The sequence below is a fragment of the Lethenteron reissneri genome, chromosome 1 (assembly GCF_015708825.2).
Source record: "Lethenteron reissneri isolate LAM-NWPU_2019-01 chromosome 1, ASM1570882v1, whole genome shotgun sequence".
NCBI classification, from domain to species: Eukaryota; Metazoa; Chordata; class Hyperoartia; order Petromyzontiformes; family Petromyzontidae; genus Lethenteron; species Lethenteron reissneri.
In genome coordinates, this window is record NC_083779.1 from 8,218,002 (window position 1) to 8,237,638 (window position 19,637).

A 19,637-nucleotide genomic window follows, 5' to 3' on the forward strand; every position below is an offset into this window, starting at 1 on the left:
CCGCTACACTACCGCTCCCCACACACACAGACACACACAGACACACACACACAACCATACACAGACACACACATGACCATAGACACACACAGACACACGCACACAACCATACACAGACACACACACAGACACACACAGACACACACACACGACGATTCCTCACAAAAGCCCCCTTCAAGTCGTCTGAGCCAGGTCTGTTCTTCTGGTCTTCGCCGCGAGCGAGTGGAGAGGGTGCGGGGGGGGTGCGACTCGCCACGTCCCGCCCGTTATTTTTCTCATCTTCCCCCATCAACCAACGAACGCCTCGTCCTCGTCCTCCTCCACAAACTGGCAGGGGTGGCGCGGGAGGAGTTCCCGAAGCTCCGCATTCCTCGCGCATTCCTCCGGCCAACAACACGTGCCGCCCAGGAGGCTCGCGGCCGGGCGGACGAGAGACACCACCTGCCCCAACATCACCCCGCCCGCCCGCCCGCCCGCCCGCCGGCGACGCACAAACCCGCACCGAGCCAGCACAGAACGGAGTCGCCACACCATCAACATCACCACCACATGGCAAGCCCATTGCTGAGCCAGCTCAACAGTGAGCCAGGCCAGAATTGAGTCGCACCACCATCAACATCACCACCACATGGCAAGCCCATTGCTGAGCCAGCTCAACAGTGAGCCAGGCCAGAATTGAGTCGCACCACCATCAACATCACCACCACATGGCAAGCCCATTGCTGAGCCAGCTCATCAGTGAGCCAGCCCAGAACTGAGTCGCACCACCATCAACATCACCATCACGCGGCCAGGTTAACATTGAGCCAGGTCAACAGTGAGCCAGCCCAGAACTGAGCCGCCACACCATCAACATCACCACCACGCAAAAAGCCCATCGCTGAGCCAGGTCAACAGTGAGCCAGGCCAGAACTGAGTCGCACCACCATCAGCATCACCACCACATGGCCTGGTCATCAGTGAGCCAGCTCATCAGTGAGCCAGGCCAGAATTGAGTCGCACCACCATCAACATCACCACCACGCAGCAAGCCCATCGCTGGGCCAGGTCATCAGTGAGCCAACCCAGAACTGAGTTGCCACACCATCAACATCACCACCACATGGCAAGCCCATTGCTGAGTCAGGTCATCAGTGAGCCAGGCCAGAACGGAGCCGCCACACCATCAACATCACCACCACGCAGCAAGGTCATCACCGAGCCAGGTCATCAGTGAGCCAGGCCAGAACTGAGTCGCACCACCATCAACATCACCACCACATGGCAAGCCCATTGCTGAGCCAGCTCAACAGTGAGCCAGGCCAGAATTGAGTCGCACCACCATCAACATCACCACCACGCAGCAAGGTCATCACCAAGCCAGCTCATCAGTGAGCCAGGCCAGAACGGAGCCGCCACACCATCAACATCACCACCGCATGGCCAGGTCAACATTGAGCCAGGTCATCAGTGAGCCAGCCCAGAACTGAGTCGCCACACCATCAACATCACCACCGCATGGCCAGGTCAACATTGAGCCAGGTCATCAGTGAGCCAGCCCAGAACTGAGTCGCCACACCATCAACATCACCACCGCATGGCAAGCCCATCGCTGAGCCAGGTCATCATTGAGCCAGACCAGAACTGAGTCGCCACACCACCACCATCACCACCACGCAGCAAGTCCATCATTGCTCCACCTCGGCATTGAACCACCCCAAAACTCAGCCGACCAAACGCCGAGCCGGAAAAAACAGCGAGCAACCTCACCATTTAGTCAAGCAACCGCTGAGCCAGGCCACCAATGACCCGGTCCGTACGGTCCGCTGCCGAGCGAGCGAGCCCCACCAACGCGCCAGCTCAACGTCGAACCAAACCACGGCGCCACCAATTCCACCACTTTTCCTCTTCATCGACCCAATCACAACAACACCACTGAGTCGGCCTCTTATGAGAAACATCTCACGTGAAGATTTCGATTTAAAGCTTTCGTGACTGCAGGGATTCATCTTCTTGGTTCTTTCGGTAAAGTCACGTAGAAGGGAAATAATAAAATAATAAATATGAAACATAATAAAATACAATTCTCACGACAGACCTGTTCTTCACCTGAGTACGGCTGCTTGCGTTGTGGCCGAAACGTCGTGAGAATTATTTTATTATGTTTTATTTCTATTATTTTATTATTTCCCTTCTACGTGACTTTACCGAAAGAACCAAGAAGATCTCACGTGAAGGTTTACCGACGAGAGCTAGTGCCCCCCCCCACCACCACCACCACCCCGTGTGACTCACATGGAACTCACGTGTGACTCCGATCCGGTGCGGTCCGCTGGAGCGTGGTGCGATCCCCCCCCCGGCTCTCAAAGTGAACGGCACTCACTGTGCGCGAGTGTGGTCGCAGAGCGGGAGGCTCGGTGTTAAGGAGCGGGAGCCGCCCCGGATCCCGGGACCGGATTTTCACGACCGCGTGGGCGAGAGAGAAGCTCTTGGGGGGGGGGGCCGGACTACCTCCTCATCCCCAACCCCCCACCCGCGACGGCCGCCACCGCCCAGGAAAACCCGGTGTGGAGCACGGAACCGAAATTCATCCACAGCCAATAGGCCGGCATGCGTCAAGTTAAATCGTACGGAAGCCCTTGAAACCAAGGGTTCGCAACGGGGGTCCCCTCTCTCTTCACTAGAGGTGGGGGGGGGGGTCCATGCACGATTAGGGGGTGCGTAGGGATTCCACACCGCAGTGCCCCGACGAGGAGCCCGTGCGCTAATTCGACCGCTGGCAGGGCGGAGTGTGGCATCGCCCGCTGTGCCAGGGTGCTTCATTATTTTAAAGCAGCTGTTGGGGAACACCCCTCACCCCCCCCCCCCCCCAGGGCAAGGGGGTGGAGGGGTAGAGGGGGGGTATGAAACCCCTACCCTGGTCCCCTCTCAAGGGGACTCCAGGTGGCCGGTTTCACAGAACTGGTTAAGCGGAATGTTCCCCTACGGCTGCGATCGAAATCGGCACACGAGTCCAACGGAGCGAGGCGAGAGACAAGGATCACAAACTTCTCTCTTTGGTTTTGTAGCGAATCTTCCTGCAGCCGGCCGGGCGCGTGGGCTGCCGAGATATGGCGGGATGACGACGATGATGACACGCGTGCGATGATGAAACGCGTGCGCGTTTCATAAGGGCTTTTACCATCAGCACTGGCGCGCCGGGCCATCGCGGCTACATGTGACTGCCTGCTTGTTCTCCTGCCCGCGCGTGCACGCGCGTGCGTGCGGTGGAGCGGTTTCAACGCGCTCCGCTCACGGCCATCAACACCGGTGACGATTATCTGAACCGGTTCCTGGGCCTCCCCCTAGGTCGACTCAGCCTCAAACATCGCCACCGGGGAGGCAAAGGTGGCCGGGCGTGGTGTTGGCCACCCACACCCCCTCGTGTGCCGTGCCGGCCTTCATAGGTGCTCGCTAACAGCACTTGCCCCAACATTCTGTTCAGGCTATATGGGAGATCTTTGTCTTTGTGTGTGTGCGTTGATACCTCTCGAGGGTCAGCCCGTGTTTTTGACGGTGGTGGTGAAGTATTTTTGTGCTGGGGTTTTGGTTTTTTGTTTTCACGGGGATGGGTTGGGGGAGTTTAAGACGCCCTCGCTGTGAACACCGAGAGAGCGAGAAGACAATCCCAGGGGCACGCGGCAGTGAGTGGCAGAGATCGCGAAACCCCCGAAACCTTCACACCCCCGAATCACGCAAGCCAAGCCGACCCAGGCGCCAATCCTTACCACGCTGAACAAACCAGTCCCAACCTTTAGCAAAACTACATTGCCCCAACCTGATGCTCACGTTAACTCCAACCTGAGCACCAGTCCTCACCACACTAGACAACCAGACCCCCACCCTAACACTCACCACACTAGTCAACCAGACTCCCACCCTAACACTCACCACACTAGTCAACCAGACCCCCACCCTAACACTCACCACACTAGTCAACCAGACCCCCACCCTAACACTCACCACACTAGTCAACCAGACTCCCACCCTCACACTCACCACACTAGTCAACCAGACTCCCACCCTGACACTCACCACACTAGTCAACCAGACTCCCACCCTAACACTCACCACACTAGTCAACCAGACTCCCACCCTCACACTCACCACACTAGTCAACCAGACCCCCACCCTAACACTCACCACACTAGTCAACCAGACCCCCACCCTAACACTCACCACACTAGTCAACCAGACTCCCACCCTAACACTCACCACACTAGTCAACCAGACCCCCACCCTCACACTCACCACACTAGTCAACCAGACTCCCACCCTAACACTCACCACACTAGTCAACCAGACTCCCACCTTAACACTCACCACACTAGTCAACCAGACTCCCACCCTAACACTCATCACACTAGTCAACCAGACTCCCACCCTAACACTCACCACACTAGTCAACCAGACCCCCACCCTAACACTCACCACACTAGTCAACCAGACTCCCACCCTAACACTCATCACACTAGTCAACCAGACTCCCACCCTAACACTCACCACACTAGTCAACCAGACTCCCACCCTAACACTCACCACACTAGTCAACCAGACCCCCACCCTAACACTCACCACACTAGTCAACCAGACTCCCACCCTAACACTCACCACACTAGTCAACCAGACTCCCACCCTAACACTCACCACACTAGTCAACCAGACCCCCACCCTAACACTCACCACACTAGTCAACCAGACTCCCACCCTAACACTCACCACACTAGTCAACCAGACTCCCACCCTCACACTCACCACACTAGTCAACCAGACCCCCACCCTAACACTCACCACACTAGTCAACCAGACTCCCACCCTCACACTCACCACACTAGTCAACCAGACTCCCACCCTAACACTCACCACACTAGTCAACCAGACTCCCACCCTAACACTCACCACACTAGTCAACCAGACTCCCACCCTAACACTCACCACACTAGTCAACCAGACTCCCACCCTGACACTCACCACACTAGTCAACCAGACTCCCACCCTATCACTCACCACACTAGTCAACCAGACTCCCACCCTGACACTCACCACACTAGTCAACCAGACTCCCACCCTAACACTCACCACACTAGTCAACCAGACTCCCACCCTAACACTCACCACACTAGTCAACCAGACCCCACCCTGACACTCACCACACTAGTCAACCAGACTCCCACCCTAACACTCACCACACTAGTCAACCAGACTCCCACCCTAACACTCACCACACTAGTCAACCAGACTCCCACCCTAACACTCACCACACTAGTCAACTAGACTCCCACCCTAACACTCACCACACTAGTCAACCAGACTCCCACCCTCACACTCACCACACTAGTCAACCAGACTCCCACCCTCACACTCACCACACTAGTCAACCAGACTCCCACCCTAACACTCACCACACTAGTCAACCAGACTCCCACCCGCACACTCACCACACTAGTCAACCAGACTCCCACCCTAACACTCACCACACTAGTCAACCAGACTCCCACCCTGACACTCACCACACTAGTCAACCAGACTCCCACCCTCACACTCACCACACTAGTCAACCAGACTCCCACCCTAACACTCACCACACTAGTCAACCAGACTCCCACCCGCACACTCACCACACTAGTCAACCAGACTCCCACCCTAACACTCACCACACTAGTCAACCAGACCCCCACCCTGACACTCACCACACTAGTCAACCAGACTCCCACCCTAACACTCACCACACTAGTCAACCAGACTCCCACCCGCACACTCACCACACTAGTCAACCAGACCCCCACCCTGACACTCACCACACTAGTCAACCAGACCCCCACCCGCACACTCACCACACTAGTCAACCAGACTCCCACCCTAACACTCACCACACTAGTCAACCAGACCCCCACCCTGACACTCACCACACTAGTCAACCAGACTCCCACCCTAACACTCACCACACTAGTCAACCAGACTCCCACCCTAACACTCACCACACTAGTCAACCAGACCCCCACCCTGACACTCACCACACTAGTCAACCAGACTCCCACCCTAACACTCACCACACTAGTCAACCAGACCCCCACCCTGACACTCACCACACTAGTCAACCAGACTCCCACCCTAACACTCACCACACTAGTCAACCAGACTCCCACCCTAACACTCACCACACTAGTCAACCAGACTCCCACCTTAACACTCACCACACTAGTCAACCAGACTCCCACCCTAACACTCATCACACTAGTCAACCAGACTCCCACCCTAACACTCACCACACTAGTCAACCAGACCCCCACCCTAACACTCACCACACTAGTCAACCAGACTCCCACCCTAACACTCATCACACTAGTCAACCAGACTCCCACCCTAACACTCACCACACTAGTCAACCAGACTCCCACCCTAACACTCACCACACTAGTCAACCAGACCCCCACCCTAACACTCACCACACTAGTCAACCAGACTCCCACCCTAACACTCACCACACTAGTCAACCAGACTCCCACCCTAACACTCACCACACTAGTCAACCAGACCCCCACCCTAACACTCACCACACTAGTCAACCAGACTCCCACCCTAACACTCACCACACTAGTCAACCAGACTCCCACCCTCACACTCACCACACTAGTCAACCAGACCCCCACCCTAACACTCACCACACTAGTCAACCAGACTCCCACCCTCACACTCACCACACTAGTCAACCAGACTCCCACCCTAACACTCACCACACTAGTCAACCAGACTCCCACCCTAACACTCACCACACTAGTCAACCAGACTCCCACCCTAACACTCACCACACTAGTCAACCAGACTCCCACCCTGACACTCACCACACTAGTCAACCAGACTCCCACCCTATCACTCACCACACTAGTCAACCAGACTCCCACCCTGACACGCACCACACTAGTCAACCAGACTCCCACCCTAACACTCACCACACTAGTCAACCAGACTCCCACCCTAACACTCACCACACTAGTCAACCAGACCCCCACCCTGACACTCACCACACTAGTCAACCAGACTCCAACCCTAACACTCACCACACTAGTCAACCAGACTCCCACCCTAACACTCACCACACTAGTCAACCAGACTCCCACCCTAACACTCACCACACTAGTCAACTAGACTCCCACCCTAACACTCACCACACTAGTCAACCAGACTCCCACCCTCACACTCACCACACTAGTCAACCAGACTCCCACCCTCACACTCACCACACTAGTCAACCAGACTCCCACCCTAACACTCACCACACTAGTCAACCAGACTCCCACCCGCACACTCACCACACTAGTCAACCAGACTCCCACCCTAACACTCACCACACTAGTCAACCAGACTCCCACCCTGACACTCACCACACTAGTCAACCAGACTCCCACCCTCACACTCACCACACTAGTCAACCAGACTCCCACCCTAACACTCACCACACTAGTCAACCAGACTCCCACCCGCACACTCACCACACTAGTCAACCAGACTCCCACCCTAACACTCACCACACTAGTCAACCAGACCCCCACCCTGACACTCACCACACTAGTCAACCAGACTCCCACCCTAACACTCACCACACTAGTCAACCAGACTCCCACCCGCACACTCACCACACTAGTCAACCAGACCCCCACCCTGACACTCACCACACTAGTCAACCAGACCCCCACCCGCACACTCACCACACTAGTCAACCAGACTCCCACCCTAACACTCACCACACTAGTCAACCAGACCCCCACCCTGACACTCACCACACTAGTCAACCAGACTCCCACCCTAACACTCACCACACTAGTCAACCAGACTCCCACCCTAACACTCACCACACTAGTCAACCAGACTCCCACCCTGACACTCACCACACTAGTCAACCAGACTCCCACCCTAACACTCACCACACTAGTCAACCAGACTCTCACCCTGACACTCACCACACTAGTCAACCAGACCCCCACCCTAACACTCACCACACTAGTCAACCAGACTCCCACCCTCACACTCACCACACTAGTCAACCAGACTCCCACCCTAACACTCACCACACTAGTCAACCAGACTCCCACCCTGACACTCACCACACTAGTCAACCAGACTCCCACCCTAACACTCACCACACTAGTCAACCAGACTCCCACCCTAACACTCACCACACTAGTCAACCAGACTCCCACCCTGACACTCACCACACTAGTCAACCAGACTCCCACCCTGACACTCACCACACTAGTCAACCAGACTCCCACCCTAACACTCACCACACTAGTCAACCAGACTCCCGCCCTGACACTCACCACACTAGTCAACCAGACTCCCACCCTGACACTCACCACACTAGTCAACCAGACTCCCACCCTCACACTCACCACACTAGTCAACCAGACTCCCACCCTGACACTCACCATACTAGTCAACCAGACTCCCACCCTAACGCCAGTCCTCACCATACTAGTCAACCAAACCTTGACCCGAACCGCAAGCACAAAACGCAGAGCCCAGCATCGTAATCTTCACCTCACTCCCTCCAGCTGCTTCCGTCCCGCACCTCCCCCTCACCACCGCCACCAACTCACCTCCCTCTGCAGGGGTCACCCCGCACCTTCTCTCTGCCTGGGTCACGCTCTCACGGAGCGCAAAGTCACAAGCAAACCGCGAGTGGTAAACGACCACTCTGCTCCCGCGTGGCCCGGCGTTATTTTTACGCCCTGGCCGGTGACAACGCGGAGCGTGTACAGGGGGGCGCAGGGAGTACAGTACAACGACGGGATTTTATTGCCGCTGCCGATAGCCACCTGCTCCGCCGTGGCGGTCACTCGTTCGCGAGCTGTCAAGCCCCGCGACCCCCCCCGCCCCCCACCTCTACCGACGAGATTTGCCCGACACATTCCGGGTGTGATTTGGTTCAAGGCTAATGTTTTTATACGGCCTGCGTGCGTGCGTGCCTGCGTGTGTGGGTGGGAATGCTTTGCAGCGGCTGTGGCCCTCTGTGCACGTCTGCCCGAGGGAGTTGAGATGGGCCGGGAGTGGGGGGCCGGGAGTGGGGGGCCGGGAGTGGGGGGTCGGGAGTGGGGGGCCGGGAGTGGGGGGCCGACGGCAGCTCCCTGCCACCCTACTGCGCCGCGACCGACGTAGAGGGGAGGGCGGGGGAGGTGTTGGGGAGGGGTGGGGGCTGGACGGGCCACTGAACGGCACGGAGGAGAGAGTTCGCCTGTCCCAGCTTGCGAACGGGTGAGGATTTTTTTTTTACCTTTCCTAGAATTCCGAAAAAATTCACCGCGGCACGCCAACCTGGGACTGGTTGGAGAGCGCTGCTGCAGAGGGGGGGCTGCACGACTGGACACGCGCGCACGCGGCAACTGCGCGTGCGTGATGTCTGCAGGTGTCACGTTGCGGCAATAGCCGACAGCCGTCGTCGCGAGGTTGCTGGTCCGACAGGCGGTGTTGCAAATTGTCCCTCCCATGGGAATGTGAGAGATTAAAGCCCCTGCCAGATTCCTGTCCGCAGGCCGCGACGAGGAATGCCTCCGGCTCCGTTTTGAGGAGGAGTGAGACCCGGGCGACTCTCGACGCTTAATAAATCAGTTCTTTTTTTTTACATCACACTCGTCAATAATCACGGGGGGGGGCCTTGACATGAAAAGATGACGCGCTCTGAAGAAAGGGAACTGTCCGAAACGTCGCGGACTACAGTCGATCATCGATTATCCGGTGGCTTCGTGGGGGAAGGAGTCGCCGAGTTTTCAAAAACGCCGGATCACTAATCATCATTATTTTAAACATCCTAACTTCGCACACTCTTGAATAACGTTATGCTTTTAGGTGTTGTGTTGTATACGTTTTGAATAAGTAAACACATTCCTGCGGAGGGAGCTGGTAGGAACGTTGGGTTGCTCGGTCAATGGCCAGGGTCAACGGCGGCGTGGTGTATTTCGCAAATATGCCGGACTGTGAGGGCGGGCACAAGCCGGCGTGAGTCGGTTAAACGTTGAGTTTTATAAGGGCACCACGGGGTGACCAGCCCCTCCCCACCCAGCCCCACCCCTCCCACCCCCCACCCAGCCCCACTCTCCCCACCCAGCCCCTCCCCACCCTCCCCTCTCCACCCAGCCCCTCCCCACCCAGCCCCTCCCCACTCTCCCCTCCCAGCCCCTCCCTCCCCACCCAGCCCCTCCCTGCACGACGGACACAATAATCCCCTGTGGGCTGGTGTAACCAGGAGGTTCCTACGATGATAGGGCTTGTGCAGAATTGGACACCGAAATTAAGCGTAGCTACTTTGTTTTGTCACGCACATGGTGCCGATCGCCGGACTGGGGACAGACTTCGGGGCGGTTTTGCCGGTTTCGCCCGATCGGCCCGGCACCGCCGGATGATGTTGGAAGCCGGATAATCGAATGCCGGATAATCGATGATTGACTGTGTACATATATATTTTTATTTTTAAGGCCACACACACACGGGCGCTGTCGGTGAGTGCGTCGGGGGGCTCTTGTGTCGTGCTTGTGCACCGCTGCCACCAGATTACTGTTAAATAAATAAGCAAGGTTTTAATAATAAATAACAACACCAATTCACGCAGCGCCACGTGCAATGGCAGCGCTGGGGAAGGCCTTTGTCCGGCAGTGGAAGAACGAAACAGCTGCCAGCAACAACAACAAAGCGTGTCAAGCGTTCTACCCCGGAGAGGCTCACGGAAGTCTCAGAGACGTTTCCATGCAGGTTTCGGCATCGGGATGTTGGGCCGTGAATTCAACTATTTAGGGGAGTTTGGCTTCGTCGCGGCGGGAAAAATATACAAGACCATCGTCCGACCAGTGGCACTCTATGGATCCGAGTGCTGGCCAGCCACAACTGTACACGAACAAGCTCTCCACACCATGGAGATGAGGATGCTCAGATGGAGCCTCGGGCTCACTCGATGGGATCGTGTCAGGAACGAAGACGTTCAGAAGCGACTTGGTGTGGCCCCCATTGGAGACAAGATGCTTGAGGCAAGGCTTCGGTGGTACGGCCATGTGAAGCGAAGTGAAGAGTCATCAGTGGCCAAGACTGCCGTGCGTATTGAGCCAGAGGGCCGCCGTCCACGCGGACGTCCGAAGAAGCGATGGATGGATCGAATAAAGGAAGACATGAAGACGGTCAACGCATCCCCTGAAGATGCCCTGGACCGAGCCAAATGGAGAAGACAATGCCGAAAAGCGGACCCTGCGCCACAGCGGGAACAACGCTAGGAAGAAGAAGGCTTCGTCGCGGCGTCCACAGGAAGCCGGAGAGAGCCCAGAGAATTAACCGACACAAGAGGGGTGGGGGCGTAGGTGTTTAGGTGGGTAGGTGGTTTTGGTATTACACTCATCACTGACATCTCCTGGAGATCCCAACATGACCATGGCAAAGCCCTGGTGGCGATGGTCCGTCGATTCCCAGATCCGACGAGATCTGACGAGACGTGGTGGCATTCAGGGTGATTGTCACAATTGAATAATTCGGCCCGTTATCAACACCAACAACAAACACGTCGGTCGTTTAAACTATAAACTATTTTATTTTATTTTACCAGGTGAGGCCCGCTGAGCTATATTGCTTTACCAGGTGAGGCCCGCAAATGATAGCTCAACGAAGTGGCTTATCAGGTAGCAGCCAAATACACGAAAAGCACATCGATTCTAAATGTGGAGGGAAAAAAACGGAGGACCCGGAGAAAAATCCACGTGGCCATGGGGAGACAGAACACGCAAACACCAAATATACAGCAGGCATCAGGGTCTTGATCAAACCCACAACCTGAATACGAGGCGAGTTAGTTAACATCTCACCACACTTACACTTCCCATGGCCCCTTCACTTCTCCCGTTCCTTCTCGGTCCCCCAGGTCTACCCTATCTCCCTTCCGGCCTAGCTTGGCGTCTGCTGGCGGCAGATTTGCGGCCGTGTAGCCAAAGCGTTACCCACGTGCAGGGTCCAGGTGGCAGTGTGTGTTTTTGTGTCGCTCGCCCACACACACACAAGCGCTTGCTCGCTCGCTGGCCCGCCTGCCCGCCCGCCCGCCACATCCTGCCGGTGCACAGGAATAAAGTATGAAGAGGAAATAAAAAAAACGGTTGAACGAAAATGCCGTTTGACGTTTCCTGCCACCAATGTTACGGGGTGATGGATGCGTTGTGTAATATTTTGTCGTGTGGTTCTTTCACCCCGATTGCACCCCCAGGCCTCCCGTCAGCCATGAGGCGACGAATCCGTACGTGACTCCCGCAAGGGCTGCACGGCGTAGAGGAAGAAAACCCACCGAAGAAAATGTCAAAGAGCTACCTCTGAAAACCCTTCGCAAAGTAACCTCTGGCCCATATAGCAGACGGCAGCATTTTCCTATCCGCTCCCACCATAACCATAAACGTAACACGCTCAGCAATAACCAATGCCTTGAAATAAAAAATTATATTGAACCCACAGTGTTCCGGGCAGTGACCCTTGTGCCGATTACAAATACATTTCCTTCAAGGCTGCGTCGTTGGCCGTGCTTGAGCGCATCCAACCCCACTGCCAGCGTAACATCGCCCAAGTAATTTGTCCGACCAGAACAATGTCCGTCGCGTAACAATTTGAGAGCTGGGAATGTTTTTTGACCCGACCGAGTGCCGAGCCAAGTTGACCGCGATGGGGCTTTCTTCGGCACGGTCAGTGGCGCCCGAGCCCGAGACCGTCAAATCCACCGCACTTGAGAACCCAGTTTGATCACAACTCCATGGGTCTCTCCGTACGAGTTTATGGGTCTATGCAATGTTGTTGAGGGACTTGCGTTGTCCTCACGTGGTCCGGGACTGTTCTTGTTGTTGTTTTTCTGCCTTACCCAAGCTTGCATTTCGTGTTGAAATATCGGCAGGAATTTATCTACTTATGCAATTTGTCAGTTTAACACCTAGGCTTTCGCGACCAATGTTATCCATAACAGGTTTTTGTTTTCGTTAGATCTCGTAAATATATCGTTAAACCCGCCACCACTCGACACAGCCAATTAGTAAGGTTTGTCAGGTGAACGAAAAATTCCAATTCATTACTTGTACAGCACACTAACTCTCACATAGACCTCCACTCACCCTCACGAAAACCTTCACTCACTCTCATGTAGACCTCCACTCTCACGTAGACCTCCACTCACACTCACGGAGACCTCCACTCACTCTCACGTAGACCTCCACTCACTCTCAGAGACCTCCGCTCACTCTCACAGAGACCTCCGCTCACTCTCACGTAGACCTCCACTCACTCTCACGTAGACCTCCACTCTCTCTCACGTAGACCGCCACTCACTCTCACGGAGACCTCCGCTCACTCTCACGTAGACCTCCACTCTCTCTCACGTAGACCTCCACTCACCCTCAAGGAGACCTCCGCTCACTCTCACGTAGACCTCCACTCACTCTCACGTAGACCTCCACTCACTCTCACGTAGACCTCCACTCTCTCTCACGTAGACCGCCACTCACTCTCACGGAGACCTCCGCTCACTCTCACGTAGACCTCCACTCACCCTCAAGGAGACCTCCACTCACTCTCACGGAGACCTCCACTTACTCTCACGGAGACCTTCACTCACCCTCACGTAGACCTCCACTCACCCTCAAGGAGACCTCCACTCACTCTCACGGAGACCTTCACTCACTCTCACGTAGACCTCCACTCACTCTCACGTAGACCTCCACTCACTCTCACGTAGACCTCCACTCTCTCTCACGTAGACCGCCACTCACTCTCACGGAGACCTCCGCTCACTCTCACGTAGACCTCCACTCACTCTCACGTAGACCTCCACTCACTCTCACGTAGACCTCCACTCTCTCTCACGTAGACCGCCACTCACTCTCACGGAGACCTCCGCTCACTCTCACGTAGACCTCCACTCACCCTCAAGGAGACCTCCACTCACTCTCACGGAGACCTCCACTTACTCTCACGGAGACCTTCACTCACCCTCACGTAGACCTCCACTCACCCTCAAGGAGACCTCCACTCACTCTCACGGAGACCTTCACTCACTCTCACGTAGACCTCCACTCACTCTCACGTAGACCTCCACTCACTCTCACGGAGACCTCCACTGTCACGGAGACCTCCACTCACTCTCCTGTAGACCTCCACTCACTCTCACGTAGACCTCCACTCACTCTCACGTAGACCTCCACTCACTCTCACGGAGACCTCCACTCACTCTCACGGAGACCTCCACTCACTCTCACGGAGACCTCCACTCACCCTCACGAAAACCTTCACTCACTCTCATGTAGACCTCCACTCTCACGTAGACCTCCACTCACACTCACGGAGACCTCCACTCACTCTCACGGAGACCTCCACTCACTCTCAGAGACCTCCACTCACCCTCACGGAGACCTCCACTCACTCTCAGAGACCTCCACTCACTCTCAGAGACCTCCACTCACCCTCACGGAGACCTCCACTCACTCTCACGGAGACCTCCACTCACCCTCACGGAGACCTCCACTCACTCTCACGGAGACCTCCACTCTCACGGAGACCTCCACTCTCACGGAGACCTCGACTCTCTCTCACGTAGACTTCCACTCACTCTCACGTAGACCTCCACTCACTCTCACGGAGACCTCCACTCACTCTCACGGAGACCTCAACTCTCACGTAGACCTCCACTCACTCTCACGGAGACCTCCACTCACTCTCAGAGAACTGTTACCGAATAATAAATGGCTCACCATGCATCTGCAATCTAACTAACAATCACCGGGGGAGGCCGTCCGCGAGCGATTCCAACTTCGCGAGCGTGCCGCCCGAGCTGCTGCCGTGCTCCTGCCGTGCCGTGGCCTTTCCGACGGACCCCCCCCCCTACCCCCCCACCCTCAGCCCCCCACACGCTCGCGGTGGCCGCACGCCCTGCAGGCGGGAGCCGCACAGCGCGCCGCTTTGTGCAGGCACGCGCGGGCGGGACACAGGAGCCCCGTTGTGCGAGTGACAACGGGGTGATTAACACAAGGGACCCACCCCCCCAACACCCCCCCCCCAACACCCCCCCACCCCGTGTTGTAAATGTCATACGGCTCTGTGCTCAGTTGCGCTCTGCCCACGAAAGAGATCACCCTGAGAAAGTTTTCCAAGGTCAGTAAGTTTGTGTTGTTGTAGTCGTTGCCGGTAAGAGTTGCCCCCCCCCCCCACCACGCCCTCCCTTACCCGCTAGCGACGCTCCGACGCTACGTGACCGAGGGGCCATAGATCGCTTGCATCGCTGCGGAGGTTTTCTGCGGTTTGTGACCACGCAGCTCTCCCCGACGGGTCGCAACGTTTACGCGTTGGCGTTCGACGTTTCGTTTGCGTTTCGCAGCCACGTCCGACGTTTCACTCCGCGTGTCCCTGGGAGCGAGCTTCCCGACCAAAGGCCCCTGAATAAGGCTCCCAGAACGCGTCGGAACGGAACGCCGGTCGTCGTGCCGATCCGATGCGCAATCGGTAGAACCCCCCCCCCCCCCCCCCTGAAGCACGCCAGCGAGGCTGCTCGCCCGGTGTCGGACGGCCCGATGGCGCTCACCGGCGCGCCGAGGGGCGGCCAGCGCCGGAGAAACGCACGCTTCCCTTGGGGACGCGAGCGCACGCCAGGCAAGGACATCTGTGAAAGAGCTTCGTAGCTTGTCGGATTCCTCCAGTATGAATAAACATTCATATTCTGACGGAGGAGGCGGCTTTGGCACAAAAAGGTCCCGGCGACCCGAGTTCGATTCCTGACCACGGCTTGGGCACACGCACGGCACACGCACGGTGTAAACCACGAACGGCGGTGACCGCCAAGCAGCAGATTGGCATCGCAACACGCGATTCCGTCCTTGGCTAATGCACTTGCGCCGTGCCCGTTGACAATTCGCCGATCTCGCAGAAGAATAGGAATAAAAAAACAACTACTTTTGATTAAAACAATCTATTGTGCGGTATTTTTTGTTGTTGTAAGATGTGAATGATATCAAAGTTTTAAAGCGTTGTTTGGCAGACGTGAGGGACCAAGTGAAGTCCTCCCACCTCAACCTAAACTAAACTATTTTATACAAACGTTTAAACAAATTTTTCATTTTACCAGGTAGGGGCAACTTTCACGTAGCGCTTTATCAGAAGCGACTTGGCAACATATGATAGCTCAACAAAGTGGCTTATCACGTGAAAATGTATAGCAGTAGCCAAATACAGTACTCTAAATGCATGTTTTTATTTTACATGTAGAGGGAAAAACGGGAAGAACTTGAGAAAAATCTACGCAGCCACAGTGAGTTTAACACGTAGACTTTCGCGACAAATATCATCCATAATAGAGATGTTTTGGGTTAGATCGCGTAAATATATAAATGTGTCGTTAAAACCCACCACCACCAGACACAGCCAACTAGTAAGGGTTGTCACGTAAACAGAACGTGCCAATTCGTCACTAGTACAGCACACCGGTGTGTTGGAGAGCCAAGCGACAACATTGCGAGAGAGACACGAAAACTCCAAATATACAACAGGTGTCAGGGTCAGGGTCCAACCAACGACCTCCTGCATACCAGGCGAGGTAGTTAACATCCCATAGCCACCGTGGTGCCCTTACCAGGTAAAGCCTTGTTCAAAGGCGACTTGGCCACACGTGATGATATCTCACAGAAGTGTCTGATATCATCATCATCGCCACACGTGGGAATTCAGAGTCGCAACCGACTCATCTCAACGCAAGTTTTTCTAAACGCGAAGCGCAACACCGGATGTACCCAGAGAACAATCCACGCGCCCACCACGGGGAGAGAGAAAATCGCCGACTCCAAACATACAGCAGGCATCTTGGGGTTCCGGGATCGAAACCACGACTCGTGTGCAACTCAAGCAGAGCGGCACTTTCACCGTGCTCGTGGTTACAACTGGGACCCATACCTAGCAGACAGGAGGGTCACTTTGCCCTTAAACATCTGGCAGGTTCACTAGCATTGGTTCTCGTAAGCCTGGCTCGGCTGATGAAACACCGAATGTGGAAACCGGAGTTTGTTTTGCTTGCGTTGAACCAACGCTGCTGAAATAATGCACTCCCAGAAAGAAGGCTGCGTGTGGCTGCTGGAATGAGTAAAAAAAAAATATCACAATTTTTTTTCAAGTGGAGCTGCAGGCTTGTTCCGACCACGGTGGTTGTCGTCGTGATGAGATGCAGCAGGGCTCCAGGCAACGCACACGCACTGTGTGATCATTAACAGAACCCAGACCCATTGTACGCCACTCTATGTGTGTGTGTTACATACGGACGGAACGATAGGGTTAGCGGTCAGCGCGCTGCGCTACGAACCCGACGACCAAGAGTTCAATTCCCGCTCTCACGGCCAACACCAGTGACGGCTTATCTGTACCGGTCTTGGTCCTCCCCTAGGTCGACTCGGCCTCAAATGAGTAACCTGGTGCGGTGTGTAAACATCAACACTGGCGAGACAAAGGCGGCCGGGCGTGCTGCTGGCCACATCACACCACCGCGTGCCGTGCCAGCCTTCATATTTGCACACAAACAGCACTTGCCACGGTGATCAAACAGCCTATTAGGAGGCGGGTGAGGGGGGGGGTATCTTTGTCTTTGCATCGTGTTATTGACCGAGCGTAAACGCCTATGATTAACTATGCCTCCGTGAACACCACCCTGCGTATACTGTACGTGCTCAAATGTTCTTGGTGGCAACGGTGGTGGCCTACGGCGCCGCACGTGGCGTACCTGCGACCCAGCGCTGTGGAGGCAGCAGCTCTAAAGAAATTCAGTTTTCGATGACGATTTTGAAAGCGCGGAGCTACCAGTGGCCTCCTGAGGGGCCCGTCCATAAATGACGTCACGCGATTTTGGACGATTTTTAACCTCCCCCCCCCTCGTCACACGGCGTCACAAAAAGCCAGACCTCCCCCCCCTCTCTCAAATATGACGTCACAAAGCTCTGCCCCCCCCCCCCCAAAAAAAATAAAACATGCTTCAAATCGCTTTAAACTATTGTCATTGTAGTGCGTATTTAATGTGGCGCTGCACGCTGATGTTGTAGGAGAAAACATTTATCAAAAAGTCGATTTAATTAAGTAGAACGTGTTGTCTATATTTATTTAAAGTTGCGCATTTTTACGTGACGTCACATTTCTGAAACCCCCCCCCGCCCCCTCGTCACACATCGTCACAAATGTCTGACCCCGACCCCCCCCCCCAGGTGCGTGATGTCATTTATGGACGGTCCCTAATATCGGAAAGGAAGAAAGCGTTCCAGACGTCCGCAGAAGCGCACCTGAACGCGATGGGCGGCCAAAAGCTGCCGCTGCGAGAATGACGGGAGTTTGCGTGATGGTTTACACTCCTTGACTACCAGACTTCCTGCCTGACTGATTTCACGATCGTCTGCCTGACACACCGAGTGACTCACTTGATTGCCTGACTCACTCGTGAGCTGGCGCCCCAGATGCCCCGCCTGACTGACTGGTGGCTGTGGTTGTTGTTGCTTGAGTAGGTTGTTGTAGTGGTGGTGGTGGTGTGGTGCCAAAGATTGTTGTGAAGGTGGTTGTGTGTGTAATGGTGAAAGATTTGGTGTGGTGATGAGATGGAAGTAGTTGAAGTTGTGGTGGTGGTGGCGTTGGTGGTGTTTCTAGTGATGGTTGTTGTGCCAGTGGTGGAGATTGGTAGTGGCGGTCTTGGTGCAGATTGTTGTGCAGTTCGTTGTGGTTGTAAATATTTGTGGTGTTTTGGTTGTTGGTGTGGAGGTCAATTTAACACGTAGGCTTTCGCGACCAATATTATTCATAATATAGGTTTTTGGGTCAGATCGTGTTATTTATAAATGTGTCGTAACCTTCCACCACCCGACACGGCCAAAAAGTAAAAATGTGTCACGTTTTTCAAAGGACAAAATAATTAACTTTTTTAGCCCACCGGTGTGCTGAAGAGAGAATCAACAGCATTTTCAAATTTGAGTAGTACGACGTTTCGCTGATAATTACAATCAGCTTCATCGGGCAAGAATGGTGGGCTAAAGAAGTGAATTATTTTGTCCTTTGAAAAACGTGACACATTTTTACTGTTTGGCCGTGTCGGGTGGTGGAGGGTTACGACACATTTATAAATAACGCGATCTGACCCAAAAACCTTTATTATGGTGTGGAGGTGTTCGCGCTGGTTTTGAGCGATGTGGCTGGTCATGGTGATGGTTGTGGTAGTCATGGTGGTGGCTGTCATCGTCACGGTGGTGGCTGCGATTGTCACGGTGCTGGCTGCCATGACGGTAGTGACAGTGGCCGTAGGTTGTGATGTCATTCGTTGTAGTTGCCGTGACGTTGGTCGTGTTGTGCGTAATAGCCGTGGTGGTGGCGGTGGCGGCGGTGGCGGTGGCAGTAGTGGTGGCGGTGTTTGCCATATTGTCTGCGGCAGCGTGACCTACCGACCGGCCGACTGCTCGCTCGCTCACTCCCATGGCGGCGAGATGAGATGTGCCAAGATTTACATCTGTCAGAGCTCACAGCCTCTCGCAGCGATAACTTTCCACCTGCCATTGCGGGACCATACTGCAACTCTACGACTCGACCCTGTGGAAATTTCCACCGAGAGCCGGGAC

The 19,637-nt window shown here is 55.1% G+C and overlaps 1 protein-coding gene across 4 annotated transcripts in view; it reads right to left on the reverse strand.

The window, feature by feature from the left end:
- LOC133346027 (semaphorin-4D-like) overlaps window positions 1–19,637 on the reverse strand; it is a 45,815-nt gene that overhangs the window by 14,763 nt on the left and 11,415 nt on the right. Inside the window, exon 1 of one of the 4 annotated variants that reach the window (XM_061557609.1) lies at window positions 2,286–2,539. The exons of 1 other annotated variant lie outside the window; for it this stretch is intronic. The gene's annotated coding sequence lies outside the window, so the exon portion shown is untranslated. Of the gene's footprint in view, window positions 1–163; window positions 371–2,274; window positions 2,540–19,637 lie in introns of those variants that run through there. 2 more of the 4 variants (XM_061557425.1, XM_061557521.1) reach the window with 2 other exon arrangements.